Source organism: Phyllostomus hastatus, unplaced genomic scaffold (assembly GCF_019186645.2).
Source record: "Phyllostomus hastatus isolate PE091 unplaced genomic scaffold, TTU_PhHast_1.1 phas_contig_34, whole genome shotgun sequence".
Lineage (NCBI taxonomy): Eukaryota > Metazoa > Chordata > Mammalia > Chiroptera > Phyllostomidae > Phyllostomus > Phyllostomus hastatus.
This window is the reverse complement of record NW_025333857.1, coordinates 63,982,123-63,999,669: the sequence shown is the minus strand read 5'-3', so window position 1 is coordinate 63,999,669 and position 17,547 is coordinate 63,982,123. Positions and strand designations below refer to the sequence as shown.

The 17,547-nt window shown below is 42.9% G+C and overlaps 1 pseudogene; it reads right to left on the bottom strand.

Annotated features, from left to right (window-relative positions):
- Positions 1-10,509: 10,509 nt before the first annotated feature.
- LOC123819631 lies at positions 10,510-14,237 on the bottom strand (annotated as a pseudogene).
- Between the last annotated feature and the right edge of the window lie 3,310 nt (positions 14,238-17,547).

The following is a 17,547-nucleotide window of genomic DNA, read 5'->3' as shown; positions in this document are numbered from 1 at the left end:
AATTTATGGTAGGCTGGCACTAAAACGAATCTCGCTGTTCGTCGGCAGCTTTTAAGAAGTGAAATATGCGTGTGACCAATAGAATTGGGGGAGCTTTCTGTTCAAAAAGATCTTTCTCTTCTGTTTCCCTAAGATGCAGAGAGAAGGGGGAAAAAATGTGGCAGATACCCTGAGGCCACTGTAAGGACTTCAAGGGATCTTTTATTGTTATCTTTCCTGCTCTTACTTCAGCTGTTGAAGAACAGCATGTATCACCACGCACTCACTTTGTTCTTCCCATAGACCCCAACGGTTTCCATCTGCCACCTCCTAACAGTCACCACCTCACACTCAATTTCCCAGGATTTCTTTTCTACAAGAGGGTAACCTCTTGATGCCCTTTGTTTTTCTGAGAAGTAGCATTGAATACTGGGAATGCAGGGCTTTGGTGTTGGGACATCTAAGTTTGAATCAGTGATCTGATACCAACCCTCTGAACCCTTGAGCAAGTGGTGACGAGCCTCGGTGTGATCACTTGAAGCAGCTTCCCTGAGAAGATTTAGTGAGCCATCGTATAAGGTGAGATGTTGGGGACAGAGGAACAGTGTGATCAATGATAATTCTCTCCCATCGCTCTTTGCAGTCCCTAAGGAATTTAAACAAGTTCCCTAAAGGATTTTAAATTTCTTTAAATAATTTTAGCGCTAGGTGAGTAGACAAATAAACCATGGAGGCTTGCTTTAAGATTTAAACAGCAGCTCCGTGTTCTCAGACTGTTTGCTTTTGATTGACACCAAAATCAACATGGTAATTAGACCAACTGGATTTTCTGGGATAATCTTAACTGAACAATCCACTCTTTAAAAACCAGTATTTCAAAGTCTGAACTCTATTCAGGACGCATACATTGAAATGGTTCTTAACACTTTTTTTGACGATTGGGTGATCAGGAGATATAACCTGGACTTTCCTTTCCTGATGCTTGATACATAAAAGGTCACTAAAATCTCATAACCTTGGCTATATTGGGCATAGCAAGAACCATACAACAATTCAATAACCATAAAACATATCATGATTAAGTCCTCTATTTTATAAATGAGGAATCTGAAGATCAAATGTATGGAACAATTCACCCTAAATCAGCATTTAGCAAGATATAATGCTATGTCAACCAAAGAGAAAATGGTAGATACTAAGGAACTCTGGAAACTGGGGAAAAAATATACATTAGTCTATTATAGTGATAATTATTTTGACTGGTACAACGTCAGCAAGAATTTTGGTAACATGCTAAAGAGATGTCCTCTTTTTCCAGTGTGGGTGTTTAAAAATATGGCACAAATTCCTCTATGCATGTACCTTTGCAATGTGACACTGTCCATCCACCCATCAGGAGGTGGAGTCTGTTTCTCTACTGCTTGGGAACGTTGAGCTCTTTTAAATGCATACCAGCCTGTGACATGCTTGGACCAAAAGACTAGACGTTGTGTGGTTTCTGAAGAAGGCCACAAGAAGGCTTTCAGCTTTCTCTCACAATCTCTTACAACCCAACCTCCATGTGCCGAAGCCTAAGGTAGCCAGGTGGGGAGATTTCATGGAGGAGAATTGAGGTGCCTAGGTTAACAGCCCCAAAGAACGGCTAGACATGAGTGAGGTCATGAAACACCACCCAATCAACCTATCAGTGTACCAGTCAATCAAAGATGTGTTTAAAGGTCAACAAAACTCTTAAATGAGGTCATTTCTCACTTCTATATAGCCAACTCCTCCTCAAAATTTTTTTACCCACAATATCCTTCAAAATTAGTAACAATATAATAGCAGAATATTAGAATTTAAAGGAACCTGAAAAGTCACTAAGTGTGTGCATAGGGTGACTTTTTGTCCCTTAGTATTCACAAAGTTATTTATATGCCACCTTCTCACATAAAAGGAAGTCCATATTGGTAACATATGATCACTCTACAGAGAATCTCTAGTAATTTCTGCTTGAATACTTCCAGCCATAGGAGTACTTCTAGCTCTTGACTTCTGGATCCTACCCATTCCATTGTGGAGTCTGTGCTCCAACTGATTTAAAGTATTTCCTTATATTAAGAAGAGACCTGCTTTTTCATATCCCCCACCTGTCAGTCTCTAATGTTTGAAGACAGCTTTCATGATGAACTTCTCTCCCATCACTAAACTCAACACACATACCTCACATAAGAATGAACACACAGACATAGACACACGCACAACCAGTGATTTTTTTTCCCCTGGATCATAGGTTCCAAACCCTCCAAACATCCCTTGGGTGCAAGAGTTGAAGGATTCTTGGTTATGCTTTGCTATCCTCTTCTTTGAATATAAACTTGCAATAAAATGTGAGAATTAGCCTTTGAGAGGGGTGCCCAACCCATGGCCCACGGCCCACATGCAGCCCAGGATGGCTATGAATGCAGCTAAACACAAAATCATAAATTTACTTAAACTTTCTTTTTGCTCATCAGTTTTCATTAATATTTGTATATTTAATGTGCAGCCCAAGGCAACCCTTCTTCTTCCAGTGTGGCCCAGAGATGCCAAAAGTTTGGACACCTAAGTCATTCTCTGTGACTCATTCATTACCCAGAACCTTCCCATTTCATGGAGTTCTTAGTAAAACTTTCAGATTTCTTGGCAGCCACATTCAAGTGTCATAGATTTTGTTTATAGGGATATTGAACAGGAAATTGTTATCTGTCAAGAATGGAATAAGAGAAAATGAGGTCATTTCTAAGTGTAAAAATCAAAACTTCTGTTGCAGCAAAGAAATGCTTTTTTGCTGTGACGGAACTTACTGAGGCTCTGAAAATGTGAGTTGCTGATGGGGAACGTGGGCTCCAGAGTCTGATGCAACCAAGTTCAATCTGGTTCTATTGTTATCCAAGCACCCTCGTGTGAGTTTTTTTAAATAACCATTTCTGTAATATATAGATTGTGATGATACCTGTATAATATGGCTGTAGTATAAACCCTTAACACAATGTGTGGCACTTTTTAAATGTTCTTAATGAACGCTTACTTGTATTATTTGGAATTACACATAACTGGGGTCAAACTATAGCTGGTGTTAGGTAATCAAAGTACCAAATAGCTAGTATAATTTGAGTGAGTTTCTTAACCTTTTTGAACACAACTCTTTATTTTTATGATCAGTTTAATACAACTCCATAGGGATGCTATTTTAATTGGAAGAGTCAAAAGTTGATAAAACATGGGAAAAAGTTCTGGAAAACAAGAAGACATGTAAGTTTGACCTAAGTCTACAACAGATACAGTCCTTGTTCTCATGGATTCATATCTAGTGCAGAAGATGACCAAGAATATTGTCATTTTAATAAAAGCTATATAGGGAAGATCACAGTACTTTGGGAGCCTCTCTACCAAACGTAGGGAAATGATCAAGCAAGATATTCCAGAGGAAATGATGTCTAAATTTATATGGGCAAGATGAGCAAATGAGAGTCAGATGAAGAGCTGTGTTGGGGATGCGGAGAGGAAGCAACGGAGGAGGAGTAAGGGGAGCCTTAGAGTGAGAGAGCATCCGACAAATCTGAGAATGAGAAGAAGTCCAAAATGCCTAGGATTACAAGTATATACCAGAAACTACATGAAGCTCCTTAAAATTATTATTGTAATAGACCCTTCTATAGCCCTGTGAAATAAGGCCACCATCTTCATTTCAGGAATAAGAAAACTGAATCCCAAGTAAAGGCTATGACTTACATAAACTTTAAATAAAAGAGCCAGGTTTGAAACTTGAGTTTTCTGGTCCCAAAGCCATTGTTCTTCCACTGACCAAGAGAAGAGCTCAGAAATAGGACACAAAGTTTGAGGAGTCAATCCTCTTGACACCAAGGTTTCCAACCACTGGGCTGGAGAGGTTAGGGTGGGCAGGTAATCATGTGCCTTTTGATACATACTTGTTAATGCTAGCATGATGGAGACAGGAGTAGCTAATGTCATCCTTTCCAGAAATTGCTTAAAGCTCATACCTTCTGGAACAAAGGAATAGTCTTTGGCAAGCATGATTCTCAGGTGGTCCAGGTGCTTAGGAAACTTAAAAGAAGCTGTGAGAACAGAACAGGCAGGCTAGGCTGCACAGTGAGGAACATGTCTTTATACGAGATCCTGAATATTTAGACCTGCTCAGCAACTGCAGCCTCTCTGAGAATGTGTGTTCTACCATGAGTGATTACAGCTTTCTGTAAGCACAAGTGGCCTTCCTGATAAAATTCAGCTCTAGGGAATTAAGGAAGAGGCCCTCATTTGGTTATTTTACAAGGCCTTTCCTATCTCAGGCCAGCAGCTATATTGTTCTGTGGCTGCCTCAAAAGACCCTCTCTGGAAAGACTCACACGTTCTGTCCAGGAGCCTTATCAGCCTCCCTCAGACCAACTCATTTGCCTAATGGTGTCTCCACAAAGGCAGCAGAAAGCTCCAAATCAGAGCTGAGCAACTTCTCACTTTTGGCTGGCCATGGGAACTCCCTTGGCCTCTGTGTTGGAGGCTCAGAATTCATGAGATATCCCATTTCTCCAAAGCTTGACCTGGTTGCAGTCAGCCACAGACCTGAGTATTTATATTTATTCAAATATTAATACTTATTTATATCAATAAGTATTGATATTTGATAAGTTTGATGTTCGAGAAATCGTTTGTTTAAATTCAACCAAACATCTACAGAAGACCCTGGAAATTCAGAGAAGGCAGCTCATTTGGAATGAGAACACCAGAGTTTACTTTATGGGACCTTAGGAGATCTGCACTGGGGTCTAGTGCTACTCAGCAATATTTGACATTGAGTAAGTCACTTCACCTCACTAAGCGCCAGTTAGTCCTGTAAAATGGGTATAATGATGCTCTCAGATATTTGGGTATTATAATCATGAAACAATACAATTGGAAGTCCTCTACAAAATAGAATACTTCCAACTCAGTAATGGAGCACAAATACATATTAAGATAACAAATTCTTCCTGTCGAAGGCACTCCACTTATATTCTCTCTGACCCCACTGTGGAGCTCTGTGAAGCAGAGCTGAAGATGACAGTAGCTAAGTGTCTTGACAAATGTCACACAGTCTTACTCTATCCTTCCAGTTGTTTGGGTCAATGTGGAAGGCACCCATGATGGCTCTCTTTCTCACCCCCCACCCCATATCAAGTTCTTCTAAAAATTAGAGTTAGTTCTACCCTCAAAATACATCTAGAATCTGATTATATCCCATCACCTCCATTTAAGTCCCATTATCACTTGCCTAGCCTTCCATATGGTATCCCTAACCACACCTCTTGTCTTCTCCCAGGATGTGGCTTTTGGAACTTCAGTGAACCTGGGTCAGTCTTCCAGTTAAAATATCCTCATGGTTTTCCGTCACAGTCAGGAAGCTAAAGTCAAACGATGGTCCCAAAGGCCTGATGTGTCCGATTATTTTCTGCCTCCAAGACCTTGAGTGAAGCCTCACTACTCCCCACTCAGCCCACTCTGCTCACCCCTACTACCTCATGTTTTTGCCTTTCATTGGTTAGGACACATGCACCTCTGCAGCAGGGCCTTTGCACTTGCTCCTCCCTTGGTCCAAAACCCTTTCCTCACATGGCTCACATTTCCACTTCACCCAGGTCTTCTCAAATGTCAGCTTACCAGAGAGCTCTCCTCCGATCACTCCACAGAAAAGGCAGCCCTCCCTCTCCTGCCACTCACCAGGTCCTTTTGTGTTTCATCTTAACGCCTGCTGCCACTTGCTACACTATTAGGTACATTTTCAATTTATTTACTTTTTTGCAACACTAGCACACAGCTCTATGTGGAGTAGGAGTAAATTTCTTCTACCCACATTTATAGAATTACATTTCACATGAAATTAAATGTATTCTTTTTAGTATAGTTAGATGAGTTTTTATAAATCCACTATAATCAGATGTAGAATATTTTTATCACCTCCCAAAACTTCTCTGTTTCCCTCTCCTCATCCCAGGCAACAAACTGGATTCTAGAACTATAGATTAATCTTGCCTTTTTCTAGAATTCATATAAATGGAATCACCCAGAATGTGCCCTTTTGTATCTGCTTTCCTTTGCTCAAAATCATGTTTTTGAGTTCCGTTCATGGTCTTCTGAATCTTAGTGTTACTAAATAGTATTCCATTGTAATGAACATACCACCATCTGTTTATCTATGGACCTAGGGTGGATATTTAGGTTGCAGTCAGTTCCAGACTATTATGAATGAATCTGCTATGACCATCCTTGTGCAAGTCTTTGTGAATCTGTTTTCTCTTTCTTAGGTAAATACTCTGGGGTAGGATTGCTAGGCTGAGTGTGTGTTTATCATGTCTCTAAATCACTATTTTTTGCTGCTGAACCCCCACTATCTAGAGGACATCTGATGTGTAATAGGTACTAGATAAATGTTTACTCATTGAAAAGCTTCAACAATTAGTAGTGAGAGCAGCTGTAAGTCCAGACTTCTCTGATGTTCAAGCTCTGTCCACTCCTCCAAACTGACTGATCAGAGGAAAATTATTGATGCATAGCATCCGCCTCAGACTCATGTGGGCAATGCCTGTGTGAGCAGCCCCCAAGAGTCCCCTGGTGAAACTGTTCATGATGGAGCAACCCTGACACAGGCAATGTTTCTCTGGCCTTTATGTTTAACAGGCCCAGACTGACTGTTTCCTTCCATCAGGGAGCTGTGGTTATAATCTGCAGAGTTCTCCCTCTGCTTCTACTCTCGCAATCCCATTATCCTCCAGCCCGGAGAGGCAAGCGACTCTGACAATGCTGTCAGCACAGAGACTCGTGGAAGTATTAAATTCACCACCTGATGACTACAATTAAAATTCCTTGCCTTTGATTTATTTTGGTTAGGGGAACAAAATCATTTAAGTTCCTGGAGATGGAGATAAGAGATGATATATGTCCCATCCATTTCCCTGATAGCAACACTTTCTGCTGCTAACACAGATGGAAAAGAAACTTCAATCACACCGACACTTGACTACCTGTAGAGAAGGAAAGATGAGGTGGTAAAGGCAAAAAAAAGGAAGAAAAGGAGCAATCCAGGGGAAGGAGATAATGAGAAATACACATGATATTTCTGGTAATAGGATTTAAACCAAAAGGGATGTACATCTGTTGGATTTGCAGAACTGTCGTTTCCACTAAGAATGTAGCCCCCTTTTTCTCTCAATTGAATAGACTCAGATATCACCTAGAACATGATATAATCTAGGGGTTCTTATCGTGGGGGTCTAAGGATAAGCTTTAAAGGATTCATGAGCTTCCTGACACTGAGACAGTGGGACAGTAAAGGCACCCATCTTTCCTCAGATGCGAAAGTCAGAGGTGTTTAACAACCATAAAAAGGTTAAAATAAATGCACTGACTCAGGAAACCCCTACATTTTACATTTAGGTATATTTAAATGCATCAAGATAAGGAACTTACTCATATTCATATTGTTGATCATATTTAAATCAGTCAAATTAGCACCCAAGTCTCCTGACTCATATTCAATCTGTTTTATATGCTGCCCTAATCTGCACACCTATTAGTAGGAGGAGTTATGATTTGGTCTGCATTTCAATCAGAACACCACAATGACTCCTGGAGGTGGGCAAGGCAGGTGACAGATTCCATTTGACAGATGGTGAAAAGCAGCTAACACAGTCAACCTACTTCTTCAAGATGTACTTAATAGACCGCACTGGTGTGGCTTCAGGAGTCATGATTGCAGTCCCTCCTCCTACAGCATATCCTTTTCCCCCATGCCTCTTCCCTCATCTCCAGCCCTACATAAGTGTGGGTGTGTCACTCAGGCTTGGGTCAATCCAAATGTGCCCCTCCTGCGATGACTCTGATTGGTGCAAAGGGTAGACACGTGATCCAAGCTGAGCCAATCAGAAACCTTCTCTGGAATTTTTTAAAACTGAAATTGAAAGTAGTCAAAGATTGAGAAAGATACCTCAGATAAGAGCAGTCTGCAGAGAAAGCTGGAAAAATAAGACCTACTTAGACAAGAACTGGGCAAGTGGGGAGATAAAACCAAAAAACAGTGTTTTGATCCTTTGGATCTTTCTCCCCAAGGCTCACTTTTTAAAAAATCACTTCCTTATCAGTGAGCTTTCCAAGTATGCTCTTAATAACTCTCTTTTTGAGGGAGGTGAGTTAGAGGGGAGTGTTTCGATAAGCTAGTTCCAGTTGGATATCCCATTTGTAAATGAATATGCAAATCAGGTGACCCAAGAGGAGGCCTAGTCCCTTGGACACATTTTTCTTTTATGAGAAAGGCTGTGATGTCAGTGATAACAACCACTTCCACACTTTCAATGCCAATACGAAGCAGAAGGATGCCTGGGGGAGTTAACCGTTCTGCTGCACGCAGGACCCTTGAAGAAGAGCCATTCACTGTTCTAATGTCAAAGTTACAAAAGGGGTTTCTCATCCCTTTTCTCTCTCTCCTGTTTCTCATGCTCCTCACTCTTTTCCAGTACTCCTTCCCCAGATTGTCTTTGAATATCCGTGGAGTTCTGATGCCCCCTGCTGCTGGCTGCTGGCTTCTCGCCCGCTGGAAGATCCACACAAATTGCTCTCTCTGGTTGCTGGCTTCTCCCATTCTCAGTGTCTGCTGCCTCCACATCGTCTGTGCTAGTTCCTTCTCCAGTCATGGTACATTTTTCTCTCATGTTCTCTGAGTGCCTGGCTCTGTTTCCTCCCCATTTTTTTCTGTGCCACTTGTGTCTGATTCCCTACATCTGTGTTTCAGCATCTTTCCACCTCTCTCCTTCCCTAAACTTCAGTTTCTGATGGTGTTCTTCCTGACTCCACCTCTATCTCAGTCCCCATCGTAAATCCCTGCCTTCCTGTCTTGCTCTGTGTCACAGGCACAGCTTCTGCCACACACCCTCATCCATTCTTTGGTAGAATGTTCACTTCCACAGAGAAACACATGAAATCTTACCCCCGTGGGCCTAACACAGTTTAACAAGGAGGTGGTCAGCCTCGTGGAGCAGCGGGAGTGGTTAGCTCCTTGCACAGAAGTGTCTGTGACTCAGCAACAAATCGCTTTCCCCAGGTTCTAGAAAGCTAGATTTCTTGTGCAGCCTTCACCATCGATTTGCTGTATGACATCGGACGATTATTTTCCCTTTCTGAGCGTCAGGTTTTAAAGACATATGGGTGGCGGGGGGCAAAGTTGGGAAGGGAATGAGTATCAGAAGACCGTGGGCCATCTGCTAGATTAGAGAAGGGAGCTATGGTTCTTGATTCTTGGGCTCTGTGTGAGAGGCTAGTACTTGTCACACCTGTGCCTCTGGCGTCCTCTGTATGCGGTGCCTGATCAGGAGGTCCTGTTGACAGACAGATTCTTTTATTAACAAATAAGACTAATATTCCAAGGCAACCACTGGCCTGAGTTTGCTTATCTGCCAGAGTGAGTCATCACTAGCATTTGAGATAAACACCCAAACAGCCTAACCAAAGTGTGTCTTCATCATTCTGGGTTCAGAGAAAGGAGAACCGACACAGTTAAAGAAGGGCATGTGATTCATAATAGTCCCCATGACTTCCCAAAGGACACTGCTGACTTGGGGGTAGCATAGGAGGGTGTGTGTCCAACACAACTGTATCAGGTGCATTGAACAGCTGGTGTTCCCATAATGCTCACAATCATCCTGAAAGTTCAGTGTTATTTTAGGATAAGAAAACTGAGCTTCACAGAGATTAGTGAAGTTGACAGCCAGTAGTAAGTCTGAGGGAGGGTTTAAAGCTTAGTCAGGTGCAGAAACTCAGGAATGTGAATCAAACACACAGGCAGGTCATGAGCAGACCTTGGGCCAGACTCTGCTTCCCTGGGCTGAAGTTCCTCCATCTGGACGATGAGAGAAACTCACCCTCTGGTGTTCTAGTGTCTCATCAGGTTGTAACACATTAAGGTTCTGTCACTCTGTCTATCACTCACTACCTTCCCTAAGATACATTGATGGTAGGTAGGATCCAAGTGTAAGCTAAAAATTAAATCTAACTTTGGTTGCAGAGAAACGTGAAATTTACCTATAGCGGTTTTCTACTGATGCTAAATTAAAAGTGTGAGCTGACATCTTTGTAACAGACACGGATTGACAGATATATTCTTGGCTTTAAAAACGTGTTTTTCAGAGACAGACTCATAGATGGAGAACAGATGACAGCTAGTGGTGGAGGGAGAGGTTAGGGGGTGGAAGGACTGAGCGAAAAAGAAAAAGGACTCCTGGACATGGACAACAGGGTGGTGATGGCTGGGGCGAGGCGGGTAGAAGGGGACTAAATGACAATGGGAAAAATAATAAAGATGACCTATTTAAAGATGCGCTTTTATATATGCATAGAAATGTAATGATGGTAAGAACAGTCTTCTGTATCCTCCGTACAGTTCACAAGGCCTTCGCCATTGCTAGTCGCCTTAGATGTGAACAGCACAGCGCCGTGAAGTGAAAGCTGGCTGAAAAAGTGTTCCAAGTGCTAGTTTCCAACAGATAAGATCTTCAGTTTTCTGGATTTTCTGGATGACGAATCTTTTCTGTTCTTTTTTTCTGGGGATCTAGACAGGAAATTACAGCAGATATATAAAAAGGAAGGTCAGAAGCCTGCTGTTCAAGTTCGTACCTCCTTGTCCCCGATCCCTTTCAAGTGTATTTGATAGCCAGTTGTTCTACTACATATTAGTTTTGAACTACTATCAAAAGAGGCTCAACATAATCTAAATGCTATGCTCCTTTGAGGTTATGAACTGACAGATCCACTACACGGCTGATTCATTGTATTGCATTCAAAAATGATGTATCGATTGGTATGAGTTACAAGCAGGTCAAAGCTGAAGTTAAAATCGGTCCACCACTTGCAGGATTCACCATCTTTGTCAGGCTTGCTACCATACCTCACGGGTCTTCCTTCTAGTTCTTCTTTATTGACTTCTTGAGGCCCCATCTCGCTGTCTTGTTCTGCTGGGAGCGCGGCAAGCCACTGCTGTTTATGCACAGAAGACAACCATTCCAAAGGTCCTAGAGAATCGTGTTCAATAATTCTTGCAGATGCCAAATCACAGGTCATATACGGTAATCTTAAATGGCCAAACACTGACGCAAATGGTTTTCCTTGCTCAGTTTCAAGGGAGGCCGTACCTTCAAAATCTTCTCTCCTCTTAGAAAACCAAACATCCGTTTCAGTCAAAAGCCGTTTTAAAAATCTACTCCAAGAAGGCACAACTTGAAGGAACACCCACTTCTTAAGAGCTGTGTATATATCCATCTTCACTGGCATCACAAGTAGGTTAGATGAACCAATGAACTGTCTCATGACATTTATACTGTGCTCTTTAAAAAGTTCAACATCCTGATGAGTCATCAAGTTGTTTAGAAGCCATTCAAGGCATTTTTTTCTTTACAGAATCTAATCCATTGGTCCCTTCTGATGTGCAATAGCCACATATTACAGTTTTCACATTAATTGTTTCCTTCATTGTCCCCCCACACTGCCGTATCAAACCATCCAACTATAGCCTCCAAGCTGCTGCCAAAATGGCGATAACTCACCTGGGCTTCATTGAGACGTCAGCTCAATATAGTGACCCAAATGCGAACTGCAGTGCCTCAACGTCAATATTCTGGTCAGGAATCTCCAGTTCAATAACACCCATGCTGGACTCTTTCCAAGAACCACTGAACATACTACAAAAGTAACCATTCTGACGTGAATACATTTCATGTAAGCTCCACTCTTGTCGAGCACAACTCCTTTTATTTTACTAATTTTTGTTGAATTTACTGAGGCGACATCGGTTAATAGATGTACATAGGTTTCAGGCATACAGTTCTATCATGCATCATCTGCGTACTGTGTCGTATGTTCATCTCCCAAAGTCAAGTCTCCTTCCATCACCACGTACCCACCCTTTACCCTTTTCCACCAGCCCCCACTCCCTCTGCCTCTGGTAACCCCCGTACTGTTGTTTGTGTCAATGGGTTGCTTTTCGCTTTGTTTTTGCTTGCTTGCTTTATTTATTTACTTGTTTACTTGCTTGCTTGTTTATTTTTGCTCAGTCCTTTCACTTTCTTCACCCGGCCCCCCAACCTCCCTCGCCACTAACAGCTGCCAGTCTGTCCTCTGTACCTATGAGTCTGTTTCCGTTTTGTCCATTAGCTTATTTTGCTCACAAATCTTAATGTCACTATTTTCATCATTCAGAAATAATGTTTGGTAAATATATTTGGATGTACCCTTCAGTTTTTTTCTTCAAGGGGTGCTGAGGAGCCGCCGCTGCTGCTCCTCCCCTTCCTCCTCAGCCTCGTCTGTCTGGGAGTCGGGGTGACAGCAGCAGAGGGGCCCAGGGCTCCGCTTGCACTTGTGGCTGCTGGGCATTAACAGAAGCCTTGGCCAGCCCAGCTGTGTGGCCACCAGGTTCCAGCCTGCAGACCGAGCAACCCCACCACCTAGAACCTGGCTCCTGCTGGGCTTGCGATCCCCCCTGGTGGTGCAGTATTCTGCTGGGGGGCTACTCAGGGAGCCCATGAGCCATGGCTCCTTGGGATTTTAGGGAATGCAGCCTGCCTCCCACCATGGCCTGGCCCACTCAGCCCAGGTGCCTACATGGCCACTTTGTCACGTGCAGCCCAGCCACTGCAGCTGAGACTACCTACCACCTCCACCCCCTCCCTGTGCATCTCTGTGCCACGTCTCCAGACCACTGGTCCTTGCCTCTTGCTTCCACAACAAAGCCTATAATCAACTTTTGATTTCCCACAGTGATTAACATCTTGTCATTTTACATGTGGTAGATACTGTTTTTGTTTTTGTTTTCTGAAGGTAGAAAAAGTAAGGGGAAACAATTCAAGCAAGAAAGAGCAGAAGAGGGACATATAAAACACAGAAAAGGCCCTGGCTGGCGTAGCTCAGTGGATTGAGCGCGGGCTTCAAACCAAAGTATCGCAGGTTCGATTCCCAGTCAGGGCACATGCCTGGGTTGCAGGCCATGGCCTCCAGCAACCACACATTGATGTTTCTCTCTCTTTCTCTTTCTCCCTCCCTTCCCTGCCTAAAAATAAATAAATAAATCTTTAAAAAATAATAAAAATAAAACACAGAAAAGGAAGAAAGAAGGGAAGAGAAATATTAAAAAGTGTTGTATTTTTATTATAGGACTCATTTTAGATGTAAAACATGCTTCATTATTAGTGCACCTTTTGCATTTCAATGCTGACTGCAGAGAAGAAGGACAAAAAAAATATGGAAAGGAGGGGAATTAGGAGCCAAGTGACTATCAAATTGGGAAAGACAGTTTCAAATTCCTCAAGTCAGAAAGCCATTCAGTACGAAAACAGCACTTGCTTTGCAGGGTTATGCCTTTGCAAACAACTTTTGTAGGTGAATGTTTATCCTGCAAAGCAAGATGCCTCTATAGCCCCAATACACTCTTTCCACCAGGTTCAGGGAAACTGTTCAGCACGCTGTAGCCCCTGGTGGTGCCATTCCCACTGTTGTTATCATAGCTTTCCCACAGCACAGCCTCCAAGGACAGATGCTGGCAATCGATACTGAACACCTCACACTTTAAGCCCATCAATGAAAAGGCTGTTACTACAACAGCAGCTATTTTATATGGCTACTGATTTCTTCTAGGCCTTCCAGACCCAAAGGTAGGAAATAATAACTGGTCATTTTTCATCAAGACAGACGATACAGGAGGACAATTGGAACCTATGCAAAGAGCTGCCTGGGGAAAAGATATACACCTCCCTCCTGGGAGGTTTCTGTGCATGTGCCCACGTGAAACTGTAACAGAGCGAACAGGGGCCAGTCCATGTGGTGCCTTGAGGCATGACCCAATAATTAGTATGGAGAGAAACAGGTTTCTATTTACTGCGGTGAAACCTTGGGGTTGCCGAGAGCACTCCTGCTCAGAGCCCTGTTCTCCCACGAGACCCAGCACTTCCCTTGCTCCCCAAAAGGCTGCAAGCCAAAACCATGCCCAGAAGTTTCCCCATATCCTCATCTGTGCTTATGCCGGCTGTGCAAGCAGATCTCCGTCCTCTCTGGAATGTGCACTGAGGGCTTCAGAGTCTCCATCCTCTGGCAGCAGCTCTCTCCTTTGGGATCTGGGGTACGTTGTCGTCAGCCTCCACGCTACAGTCCAGGAATACTTGTGCCATGTTACCCTGCATCATGGCGAAGTCCAGGAAAGGCACAAGCCCCATAATAATGGTCTCTCCATACGTCCCAAGTCCCAAGAGCCCAGATGAAATCCAGAGCTGTGAGGCAGCAGGTCAACATCTTGCAAGGCAGCGTCCTTGGTTGCATCAGAGTCAGCCAGAGCAGCAGCATGCCAATCTCTCCCTAACCATCCCAGGCTGCATGGCTGAATCCTGACTGCCAGCTGCCTAGCTGCGACATCATGGCCCGTTCTTCTCTACACTCATTCTACCCAGATGGCTCCTATCTCACTACTGGAGGCATGGCTGAGTCTCCCTCGCTTGGCTGCTACCTATTCTCTCCACCCTTATGGCACACCAGCCTCCTTCTGTCTTCCCACCCTCAGTTTACACCCTGACCCAGAGCTTCTTACGTGACCTCCTATGCAGCTTCTCCGCAGTGATCTATATTAGCCAGTTCACTGTAGGATTTATATTCTCTCGGCTGCTGCCTTTAGTCAGGGTAAGAGTGACTCAGTGACACAGGGGTAACCGCCTCCCTGACTCCAGTGCGGGCACAGGACAAACCCCCAGGAGTCACCAAACATTCTGAAAGTCACTGGACACCTTTAGCCTTGGGGCAGTAGCACAGCTATTGGCTAACCATCAGCTTGCCCTAGATATGCAAAGTATCTTAAATACTGTATTATCTGCTCCCCTTATCCCCCAGCCAAGGGATGTGGGGATTTGAGGGACCTCTTGTTCTGTTCCCTGTTTCAGAATGGCAATGGGAATTCTTACCCTTAGAATAATTAAGGCAGCACTAGACATCCTGCAGTCCTGGGCTGACTCATCACATGGCTTCACATGACCCTCCAAACAAGGCCCGGTGGCTGGTAAAAAGTCAACATTATCCTCATTTCACAGATGGGCCAAGGGGAGGAGCTTATTAAGTGGCAGAACTAGGGCAGGAACATAGAGCATCTCTCTCAACCCCGTTCCTATTTGGTTTCCTGTTTTCCCTCAGATGGAATAGCAAGGAGAAGAGCAGGTGATATAGATCCAAATCCAAATGGAGTCAAACCAAATTGTGATTTTGAAGAATATGTAATGACTTAGGAAAATGTTTACACTACAAAGTGAAACAAGAAATATGTGTGCATGTGTGTAGCATTATAATCCTGATTTTGTAAGAGTTTTATACAGACACATGTGTACATATCTCTGGATGGTGATATTCTTCCTTATGTTTTCCTGTGCTTTATATATTTTTTATAATATGCATATATTCTAATATTTTTAAAAGTTAATTTGAATTAATAACATATTTACATATATATATACACATACACACACAGATAATCTCAAAAGAAAATCCTTTTTTTTAACTTTCTCTTGTTTTCCCCCACAGAGGCAATAAAACCAGGTTGTGAAAGAATCCAATGGCTATGCGAGACCATATTACTGGTCAACCCCTGACCTAAGTCAAATGCTTCCTCTCTCTAAACCTCACAATCTTTATCAATCAAAAAGGCATATTTCTATTTCTTGCCGGATTCACGTGATTTCTGAAACACAAATAAGGACGATTTTGTGCCTTGAGCCCAAGTATGCATGCGGACAGGAAGCAGGGACACGATGTAATAGAGGGATCCATGCTATTGAGACCAAAAGTATATTCCAAACCCCCTTCTGTCTTCACCAAGCTGTGGCTGTAGAGGCTGCTATGAGCACCTCTTCACAACCAAGAGGGTGCAAATCAAGGTGGAGGGTGTGCCTCCCGTGGAGGGGGTGGGAGCCTCTAACTGCAGCATTCACAGGAGATGAGGTTTCCCCAGAGGCAGAGAAACAGGCTGCAGTGGAGACAGCCAGAGCTATTTATTTCCCCAGCAGAGGACAGGGAGGCTTTGTGAAAAGATTGCTGTTTATGGCCTTCAGTGTCCGCATGGGAAGAAAAGGAAGTTAAACCAGAGACTGGCAAGCGACTGAATTAAATTTAAGGAAACTTTACTGAGCAGCTACTTTTTGCTAGACCCTGTGGGGCTAGGAAGGCACAGAATGCAGTGGTAAAGAAATGAGAGAGTTGCCTTCCTATTTTTCTAGTGCCTATTGTATGTCAGGTACTCTGTTAGATTCTTTGTTTAAATTATTGCATTTAATCGTTATAATTAATTTGTGATATAGAGATTAATTAGTTCACCGATGGTCACCAGGCTAGGTGAGCTGCTTCAATGCATAATGTACTCATTCAACAAGAACCTCCTAGAGCATCTGCAGGTCGCAATGTGCCTGGCTTTCCCATACTTGGCTTCCTGTGTATTTGCTCTTCCTTTTGCTTAGAACACCCTTCTCACCTTCCCAACTTGAGCATATTCCCCTCCAAGACTTAGTCTCACTGCCACCTACTCCAAAATACCTTCTTTCACCCCGCCCCCTGCCATTCCCAGGCTAGTCGAGACTCTCAATTCTGTACTCCCATTGTATGATACCACATAATTATTAATTTGCTTCCCTGTGCCCCTTACTATACTGTACACATTTTTAATTTTTTTCTTGAGATTTCTGGTGCCTAACACAGTGACCAGGAAATAGTAGGTGCCCGATAAACACATTTGTTTTCCGAAGAAAAGACTGGATGACTTAATGGAAAGAAAAGAATAAATGGATGAGTGCACAAATGAATGTGTGAACTAAGCCATCAGCGAAGGACAGCATGAGTGTTTCTGATACAGCCCTGAATGCTGCAGCTACAGATGATGAAAGGAGGTAAAAACAACTAGAATGGAGCAGAGATGGCAAAACCAGGTCAACAAGATCAACATCAAAACAAAGCCACATCCAGGAAAACCATGACTATTATTAGCCTGCAGTTTCCCAAAAGTAGCATCGGATTTCTTGTAATTGACCTGGTGCATTGAAAACGTCCAGCCATCCTGCCAGTTTCTTACCTGGGGCTTCCTTTGAGGCTCATGTAAAAGCTGCAGGCCCCAAATGTGGACAAGAGTGAATAACTACTCCAGTCCTGTTTAGTCAAACTGTGTGTGTGTGTTTCTTCCCAGCTGATTCCGATTGTCAGTCATGTTTCGGATCTTTTACTATAACAAAAATTCTTATACTAGAGAGAAAGTGATGCCAGACAGTCTTTTATACCTCATAAAATCTGGCATTTTATGGTTTCATAGTAATACAACCACCAATTATAAAAACAATATTATGTCTTTTTTTTATCTTGCCATTGGCAAAGAGTTATGGTTAAAGATATGTGCACTTTCTTATTTAATCTTCACAATATCCTTAGTATAGTAGATGAGATTATCTTCCTTTGAGAGATGAGTAAACTGAAACTCAGGGTGATTGCTTACTTTTCTTTTTGTCT